Source organism: Bubalus kerabau, chromosome 7, assembly GCF_029407905.1.
Source record: "Bubalus kerabau isolate K-KA32 ecotype Philippines breed swamp buffalo chromosome 7, PCC_UOA_SB_1v2, whole genome shotgun sequence".
Classification (NCBI taxonomy): Eukaryota; Metazoa; Chordata; class Mammalia; order Artiodactyla; family Bovidae; genus Bubalus; species Bubalus kerabau.
In genome coordinates this window covers 91,379,684-91,390,361 of record NC_073630.1, presented here as the reverse complement: position 1 = coordinate 91,390,361, position 10,678 = coordinate 91,379,684, and positions in this window count along the sequence as shown.

Genomic DNA, 10,678 nt, shown 5'->3' with positions numbered 1-10,678 from the left:
GTATAGAAGTTCCTCAAAAATCAAAACTGCCATATGATCCAACAGTCCCACTTCTCTCTATATACATATCCAAAAGAATTGAAAGCAGAGTCTGGAAAAGATAGCAGCATGCTCATAGCATTATTCATGATAGCCAAGAAGTGCAAGCAACCCAAATGTCCACTACAAAATGAATAAACAAAATGTAGTATATATCTATGCTTGAGTATTATTTAATATTAAAAGGAATCAAAATCTTTCCACATGCTACAACATAAATGAACTTAAGGGCATTATGCTAAGTGAAATAAGTCAGTGACAAAAAGAAATCTTGTATGATTCTACTTATATTAGGTACCTAAAGTACTCAAATTCATAGAAACAAAAAATAAAATGATAGTTACCAGAGATTAAGAGAGAGGAAATGGGGAGTCATTGTTCAATGGGTATAGAGTTTCAGTTTGCAAGAGGAGACAGAAAAGCTCTGGAAATCGATTGTACAGCAACATGAATACACCCTACACTTCTGAACTGGACACTTATAAATGATTAAGATGGTTAAGTTTACTCACAGTTATTCTCTTAGTTCATTTCAAACTTGTATTCATTATGAAATGCTACTCTATTATGCTTGAAATTCTATGCAGTTTTCCAATATTGAATTTATACTTTTTATCCAGACTGGATAAGGGCAGTACCTCAGATGCAGATTTTAAGGAGGTGCCAAAAAACTTAATAGTCAAGATAAATAATATTTTAATGCATTATTTTTAAAAATCAAAATTCCATGAGGAACAAAATATCAAAATTTAAATACAGACCAGATCAGCAAAAGTGTCATGTCAAGCTATACTGGGGCCTGGGGCAAATGGAACAATCAGTAATACTGATTCAAGGTTAAACCTTTTTGTTCTCCACCCACTGTCAGATGATCTTGCCATAATTCTACCAGTAAGACTGAATTCATCTGATCTAACCTCCATCACATTTCCTCCTCTTTGAGCTGTCAGAATTTCACTTTTCCTTTACTCCTGTCTCTGAGATGTTCTCCCTGTTGGTATTTGGTATATTTGGACTCATCTTATTTCCACTATATGTTCCCTGATTATGTTTTTTTATTGATAATACAACCACACTCCCAGATACTCAAGATTCAATGTTACTTTAACTCTACCTTCTCTGTCAACAGTTTTATCCATTAAATTGTAAATTCTAATTGTGGATTCTAACTCCGTCGCTCATTTCTATTTCTGCTGCCACTATCTTTATTTGACACAACAGTTGTGTTTGCTACTACAATTTGCACCAGTTAAATACCATTGAGAGACTTCTCTGGTGGCTCAGATGGTAAAAAGCATCTACCTACAATGTGGGAGACCCAGGTTCAATCCCTGGGTTGGGAAGATCTCCTGGAGAAGGAAATGGCAACCCACTCCAGTATTCTTGCCTGGAAAATCCCATGGACGGAGGAACATGGTAGGCTACAGTCCGTGGGGTCACAGAGTTGGACACGACTGACTGAGGGACTTCACTTTCACTTTCTTTCACTTTCTCAATACCACTAAAGTGTCTGTTTACCATGTCATGCCTTTGTGCAGTTCAAGCTCTGAAAGAAGTATTCTTTTTCTCTACATTTATGAACATTTTAGCCAGTTCCCAAGAGCCCGTCGTTAAGTCTTCAGTGATAAATAAAGCTAGAAATAATCACAACCTCGATGGAATTTTTACATCAGTCAATTCAGTTCAGTTCAGTCACTCAGTCATGCCCAACTCTTTGTGACCCCATGGACTGTGGCATGCTAGGCCTCACTGTCCATCACCAACTCCCGGATTTTACTCAAACTCATGTCCATTGAGTCGGTGATGCCATCCAACCATCATCCTCATCTGGTAAAGAATCTGCCTGCAATGTGGGAGACCTGGGTTTGATCCCTGGGTTGGGAAGATCCCCTGTGAAGAGAAAGGCTACCCACTTCAGTATTCTGTCCTGGTATCAGTCCCATGTGATTTAAATCCCTAGTTTTGATCTAATTAATGAAATGTCTCTCATCTGTTACAAGTTGTTAGCTCCCAGAAAGCAAGTTCAATGTATGTACTTTCAACACCAAGTGTGAAATTGTGTGAGTGTGCAATGATTGAATGAATAATTACTTTGAATCTCCTTATCTAGTAATTTCCACATATTATACATTATATAAAACTAGCCACTTAAGTGCTGTTGGCCTGGAGGAGAAAACAGAAGTTCATGAGCTGTCGCAAACAAAATGTCTCCCTAGGGAACTGAGCGTTTTTTATTTGTTCACAGGTTAGGAAGTTAAAATGTTTAAAATGTTCAACATGTTCTCAGCCCTTAGGAAACCACTAGAGTGAGACCAAATACATTAACACTGTCATCCTGAAATAGAGTATATATTTTTCAAGCTTAGGATAACTATTATCTCAAATGTGCTTCTGAGAAGACCAGATAATTTATACATTAATTAAACTCAATAATACTCTTACTGAAATTGTCATTTGGAAAGAATGGTACCACATAATACCCACCAGTATATCCATACAAAACGAAAATATCTTTACATTCTAAAGTAATAACTGGGCTTATATTACAGTTGATGAAATAGCTTTTCTAATTTACCAGATATTCTGGGGGGGGGGGGGGAAATTGCTCCTAAAAAAAGAGACATCCAAAAAATGGCTAACAGACTTCTGAATGCAGTTGTAAGAAACAGTCATTTGACAAGTGTTTATTGTGTACCTACTCTGCTGAACACTTAGAAAGCATTAGCAAAAAGTATTAAAAAGCATCATTGATCTTTATTGGAACAAAACTAGAGAATAGAATTCTAGGAGAAAATATAGAGTAAACCAAAGCATAAACGTGCTCTTGAACAGAGTATCACTATGAAGGAAAACAAGTGAATTTAGGAATTCAAATACAATGGGTCAATTTAGGTACTAGGTCACAATAGAAGTAAGCTGACAGATACTTAGGATTTCCAAATTTTATATACATTTCTTCATTTAAAAGGAATTTACTCATGGATCTGAAATTTTGTGAAAAATTATAAAGCTTTAATTACTAAGATAATATGATATTGGCAGGCAGATGGCAGGGTGACAATGGAGTCACCTGTCTATTCTGGACAATAGAGTCCAGAAATTGGCATACATATTTATGGTCAATTGGATTTTTTTAAATTGAAGAACATTTTACAATATTAAATTAGTTTTAGGTATACAACATAGTGATATGAATTTTTTATTGAGTATACATTTAAAATTATTATGAAATACAGTCTATATTCCCTATGCTGTATGATATATCCTTGTAGTCTATTCATTTTATATATAGTAGATATTAGTTTGCACCTTTCTGTAAACCTATAGGTTTAATGCCTTATATATTGCCCATCCCCCTACAGTCTCTCTAATGGTATCACTAATTTGTTCTCTATATCTATGAGTCTGTTTCTGTTTTGTTATAGTCATTCATTTTACTTTTTAGATTCTATATATAAGTGATACCATACAGTATTTTTCTTTCTCTGTATGATTTCACCCTCCAAGTACATCCATGGTCTTGCAAATAGCAAAGTTCTATTTTTTATGACCAAGTAGTATTCCATTGTGTATATATACAACTACTTCTTTATGCATTCATCTGTTGATGGACACTTAGGTTGCTTCTATCTTGGCTACAGTAAATAATGCTGCTATGTGTTTGGTTTTTTTGTTTGGTTGGTTGGTTTTTTACCAGTATCACACTGTGTTGATTGCTGTAGCTTTCTAATACAGTCTGAGGCCAGGAAGGGTGATTTCTCTTGCTCTTTTCTTCCTTCTCAAGATTGTTTTGACCATTCTGGGTCTTTTTGTTTCCATAACAATTTTAAACTTATTCTAGATCTGTGAAAGGTGCCCTTGATTTGCTTTATAGGAATTTGTATTGAACTTATAGATTGCCTTGGGTAGTAAGGCTGTTTTAGTCACATCAGTTCAGTTTAGCCACATGATTACCAAAATTCAGGGTCACTTAATGCAAAACTCATGAATAAGGAAGACAGTATATATACTGAAAAATATCTGTAAGTAGACCTGTGCAGTTCAAATCATATCATTCTAAGGTCAAATGTACATGTAGAGTGACTTTAAGCAGTAGTAGAAGAGCTAACTGCCTGAGCAGACAGCCCAGACTCTACTTTGCTCCCTAGAGTTGCACCAGAGTCCTGCATTTAGCTCCTGTCTATAGTTATATGGGTAGGAGTTTTATATAGGTAAGTAGTCCCAATGCCCATCATTCCAGTGACTCCCTGGGGAAATTTATGCTCCTCATCCATGAAACTTTAGGTTCTGTAGGATTAGAGGTCCTAATCCCAAAGTGAGGTGCACTCTTGCCAGGAGATATAGTGAGGGTCTTTTTGAACTATAAGGTAAGGCTGTCTGGAAACCAGTAAGTGAGGAGTCAGAATCTAGATATGCATAATGTACTCTGATCACTGAAAGGTCATAGGACTGCTTTTATCAAAGTAGGAGAATATAATTCAGGTGCTCCAGTTGGGATTCTCTTATGACTTCCTATCTCAATTATAACTGTGAATGAACACAAGCCTTAAAAATGTATGACTTTAGACTTTCCTTGTGGCACAGTAGATAAGAATGTGCCTGCCACTGCAGGGAATACAAGTTCCATTCCTGGTCCTGGAAGACTCCACATGCACCACAACTCCTGAGCCCACACTCTAGAGCCCGTGCACAGCAACTACTGAAGCCCCTGCACCCTAGATCCTGCACACTGCAACTAATGAAGCCCACATGACTAGAGCCTATGCTCTGCAACAAGAGAAGCCACTGCAATGAGAAACTCATGCACTGCAACAAAGAGTAACCCCCACTTGCTGGAATTAGAGAAAGCCCATGCAAAGCAATGAAGACCCAGTGCAGTAAAAAACAAAAATAAATAAATAATATTTTTTTAAATGTATGGCTTCAAAGGGCTCAGATGCTTCACGAATGACTGTTTGGATCACACCACTAGGTAAGTTAACAAGACATACAAAGGTAAAAGCGCAAGATGAGGAAGGATCAGATGCTAATGGAAGGAAAACTAGTATCAGGTCCAAAGCTAACTGCAATGACTGTATCCACAGTTAGTTCACTAAGGCTTCTAAGTTCACTCAGTCTTCTAAGTTTTTCCTCAAGAAGAAAGATCCATGAAGATCTGTTCCATGTGAAAAGTGGAATTACGCTGCACAAGTTATGGACTATGCTAGCCATGGAGGTGTGCCACTCACACATCTTTTCGAGACAGCACTTTCTGTGATGAGCATAGTTATTCTCCAGCTGTAGCACCTTCCATATCCTCTCAGCTACAGATCACAAATTGCCTTTAGCCAGTAAGTATAAAACTCCCTTCATTCATTCGCCTTCTTTCAGCGATTCCAGTCTTGCATTACTTGATGATCAATGTCTGCAAATAGCTGTTTCATGTATTTGGTCAGTTTTTCAGTTGTTTTACATGGAAGAATAATTTCCATTCCAGTTATTGCTACTAGGTTGGAAACAGAAATCCAGTGAACTTTAAATAATGTATTTAATGTTTCCTCAGAAATCATTTATGCCTAATGCACTCAAATTATAGTACAGAGTGAAATACCCAATTAAGTCTAACTTTGGTTGCTTTGATTCAAAGGAAAAGGCAAAGAAACTCTAAAATATTTCTTATCCATAAGCTAAGAATTAGATAAACATTATAATAAACTAGGACACACAAATCATTTTGTTATTGAAAGTTGTTTGGGTGTATCCTGTTATTTAGTTAATGTATCTGATAGTATCCACAGGCTTAAAAGACACATAAATGCCTAAAATCATACATATATATTGATATCTTTTAAAGATATATATTAGACTTTTTAAGACAACAACCTAATCAAATGGATATGTAAGTCAACAAAATATGAGCCCCTGAAATTTTTTAGATGGATCACAATGGAACATATGTTAAATGCAGCCCTAGGAAACTGCAATGTCATTGATCATTAATATTTATATGAGAAAAATTGCTTTGAAAGAAATCTAAATATCAACAATCTAATCACTATTTTTCAATGTTATGAGGTTTTCTGGTTTTAACTTTGTAAATATTTAATGGGGCTAATAACTAGACAAATTTTGTATGAAAACTCTAATAATATAAAGATTAAATAAACAAAATCCCAAAGTCTTTCCAGTGATTTTTCTAATTTGGCAAGTCTAGTTGGTAACCCAACTATAAGCTTTGATCCCTTGTCTAGTGGCCTTTCTACAATTATTATGCTGCCAAAAACATAAATAGCCAATGTCATATATAACAAACATTCCCTTCTTGCCTTAATAGTTCTTATGAACATTACTGTAACTTAAGGCATCTGTTTCTCATGACTTATCTCAAAGCAAATATTGTCTCAGCACAGTGTTAAGACATTAAACTTCCCCTTTCTCCTTACACCCAAGTTTTATTTCCAGTGACAGATTGTAATAAGCAAAGAGAATGTAGTTGAATTCTGGGGGAAAGGTCAGAAAAAAATGAAGTTAAAGATAAACCTGTATCATAGTGTTGAAGTGAAGTGAAGTGAAAGTCGCTCAGTAGTGTCTGACTCTTTGCAACCCCATAGACTATACAGTCCATAGAACTCTCCAGTCCAGAATACTGGAGTGGGTAACTGGTCCCTTCTCCAGGGAATCTTCCCAACCCAGGGATTGAACCCAGGTCTCCCACATTGCAGGTGGATTCTGTCCTAGCTGAGCTACCAGAGAAGCCCAACTAAGGGATAATCTTGCTTCCCTGAGTGGCTCAGTGGTAAAGAATCTACTACCAATTGACCCAGTGCCAGGGTCCAGCCCCGGTGGATCCAGGGAATTCGAAGCGGGGACTGCGTCGGTGAGGATCAGGAAACAATTGCTTAATTAAACGTTAATTAAGGATATAAAGAGTAATAGAATACGGATAGCTCAGTGAGAAAATTTAGTGGAGAAAAGAGGCTGAATAATTCAGCCAGAAGGTGATAGAAAGAACGACATGGGGAGACCAAGCTTCAGTGAACAAGGACCACACTTTATTTTCCAAAGTAGTTTTTATACCTTAAGTTATGCGTAGAGGATAATGGGGGAAGGGGTAGAGTCATTCAGTAAGCCAGGCTTTCTTCCTGCAAACTTATCATATGCAAAAGTTTAGGTGATTTGCATCATCTTCTGGCCCGGAGGCCTGTTAACATTTTAAGAACCTTTCTTCAGAAAACTTATTTTTCTCTAAAAGTGATTAGTCAGGCACCACCCTCCAAAAGCATTAGATAAAGTTGCATTCCTATAGGGCAAAGGTGTGGTGGGCTATAACAAGAAAAAGAATTAACTCAAGGGTCCAAGGTTACAAACATTAAAGCTACTACTTACACCAATTATATTAATCAATATACTGCTAGGGGCACAGCAGGTAAGGGATATGGAAACTTAGCAGCAAACATTGGCCCAACAAGAGAAAAACCCTTCACCAATACAATTTCTAATCAATCTTTTAACTGCTCAAAGGAATCTGTATTCAGACAGTTTAGAACATCTCATGCCTCTCACGGTTGTGAACTAAAACACTCTTGTCACGCCTAGGACAGCCCCCTGTAAAGTCAGAGGTGTAGGTGAGAGCACAAAGCAGTAAAGTAGGCAGACTCTGGTTTTGGGGGTAGATGCTCGAGAACTTCCAAGGAGACTCCTGAGGCTCGATCCCGCCTTTGCGTATGCCAAGCCTCCTTCTTCATGAACTTTGCCACGGGTGGAGTTCCTCAGGCTGGCTCCCGGCAACCCAGGGTTCACTCTCTGAGTCGGAAAGATCCTCTGGGGAAGGAAATGGCAACCTACTCCAATATTCTTGCCTGGGAAATCCCATGGACAGAAAAACCCAATGGTGAGTTATAGTCCATGGGATTCCAGAGTCAGACATGTCTTAGTGACTAAACAACAACAAGAACAAAAGAATAATCTTGCTGTTACAAGGTATGGATATAAGGAATCCAAATAAAAAGCTTGCAATCAAAGGGCACTTTTACACAAATAATAATGATAATTGCATTTTTTAAATTGGCATTGTTAGGTAGGTAGAATAGGGAAAACGAGTCCAAAATGGCGGTGGCTAAAAGACAAGGAAGGTCAAAGGAAGGTCCGAGGACCAGAGTGAAAACTTCAGACAGAACAAACAGCACTCCTGGCTAAGCCCAGTTTGCATAGGGCAGGCCCAGGTGGAGGAAAAAACATATAAAAGGAGGAGCCAAAGTGCTTTCTCATGGACTCTCTCTCCCGCGTGCATGCGTGCACTCTCTCTCTCTCTTTCTCTCTTTCTCTTTCTCCCTCCCCACGCACTCCTCCACTCTCTTCTCTTCGAGTCTTGGGTTCTCCTGCTATCTTCTAAATAAAATGGAGCTGTAACACTGATTTGCCTAAGAGCTATAACACGGTTTGTCCAAGACCCGAGAGCTGTGATGCGCCAAGGGCTTTAATGTCCGTTGTTCCAAATCTTTGTTGTGATGAGACAAAGAACCGAGGAACATACACTCGCGTGACAGCATTAAAACCTTCTGACGTTGTTGTTCAGTCACTAAGTTATGTCCGACTCTTTGCAACCCCATGAACTGCAACATGTCAGGCTTCCCTGTCCACTATCTAGATTACACTAAACTAAATTTCATTTTGAATTTGACTTCATATTTAAAGCATTCTTATATTTGCCCATGATTAGATCCGTCGATATAGATGAAGACAGAAAGCTCAGTTCGCTGAGCTCATTTATTCAGCCTATTTCCTTATAGTACTGTTGAAACAGCTCTTGAGCCATTCTGGATTAAAAATTACCTAAGATGATCAAATGATCTAGTGATGCGATATGTTTGTACAACAAAGTTTATGAAGTCTATATACAAGTTTCTTGGGTTTACTATTAAATTTCCTGTATTTTTATCAACCTCTATGATTCCATTTTTCTTTACCTGACCAAAACAAGCAGGTAACAATGTGATTTTATCATAATTTTTAAATTACGGTTTCTTTGGAATAAACAAGTATCAAACACATGTTAAAAAGAAAAAGCTATTCTGTCAGTGGAATTAAACTATGCTTCAGTTAATATTCCCAAATAATTTAGATATATCCTTTATTACAACTTGTCTATACTGTTATTTGAAAAATAATTTTCTCCCTCAATTAAAATACATAAATATATATTTAAAAAAATAAATAAAATATAAACCACCTGAAACATAAATTTCTTTACAAACATCAATTTCATATATGAAATGTGAAAGTAATATTTAATATAAAGATAAATTCAGGAGTAGGTTTTCTCAAAAGCTTTTGGTTTGGAGAACTATTTGTTATGATTGCATTTAATATTTTTCTTATTTTAAAATAGAGGAAATATGTTTAATAAAATTTCAATAGGATATTTAGTTAAAGCCAAAATGTGATTCAGTTATAAACAATGAAAACTCAACTTGCTTTAAAATATGGTCATTTAAAAAAAATAAAATATGATCATTTGAAATAGATTTTACTTCATATTCATGCAGGTGTGCTAAGTTGCTTCAATGATGTCCAACACTGTGTGACCCCATGGACCGTAGCCCTCCAGGTTCCTCTGTCCATGGGATTCTCCATGCAAGTATACTGGAGTGGGATGCTGTGGCCTCCTCCAGGGAGTCTTCCAGACCCAGGGATCAAACTCACGTCTCTTACATCTAATCTATACTCTTGGGAGAGGGACATTTTTTGGTGATTTTTACCTTCAGAAATCCCAACAGCTTCTCACAGTGAATAGACAGGTTGATCTTATGTGTCTGGCAAGGGCAGAAGAAATGTAATCATTTTTAAATATACCCAGGCCTTATTCATAATAAACCCCTCCTCTCTAGGAGGAGAGAGGTCACTGTAACATTATCTTCTAATTCCTGCAAGTTTTAGCACTCTTTCTCATTCTCTTTCTACCCACTCTGAGCTGTTAGTCTCAACTGTACTTTCAGGCAGACTGAAGATGAATTCCATTACACTTCTATATGTACTCATATCTGTGGCTCCCTCAACTCAGTTTATCTAATTTGTGAAATAAATTTTCATGTTTTCCACCTTTCAAAAATTGGTTAAAATTCCTTAAAAACTTAAAGGCTTTATCCCATTTGTACCATGGGTTTATTTTTCAATGTGTTTTCAAAATGGTTACATGGATACTTAGAATGAGACTGATTTTTATATTGGTATTTAACAAATGACTACCTAATTGCCTATATCTGCTTCCCTGAATAGTCATATGCTGTAAAAATAGTTTTCAAAGTCTCTTGTTTTTCTTGTAATATTGAAAAGACAATATTTTCAAACTATAAAAACTTATGATAAAAGCAGAGACTCAAGTATTTTTATTAACTTTAATGGGAAGATCTTTTTATTTTAATATATTCATAAGGCTAAATTTTACTTTGAAATGGTGCTTCTGTCATAAAAAGTATCTGACTTCTATTCCAGATAACGAAGTGTTGTTTTTTTTTAACAAATGGATGCTTAATATTGTCTAACACTGTTAACTGGATCCAATATGTTTAAATATATTTTTCCACTTTTAAATATTTTTTTGATGTAAACTTATTTGCTTACATTTCCTAATTTCAAAGTGTTTTCATTCCCTATGTCATAC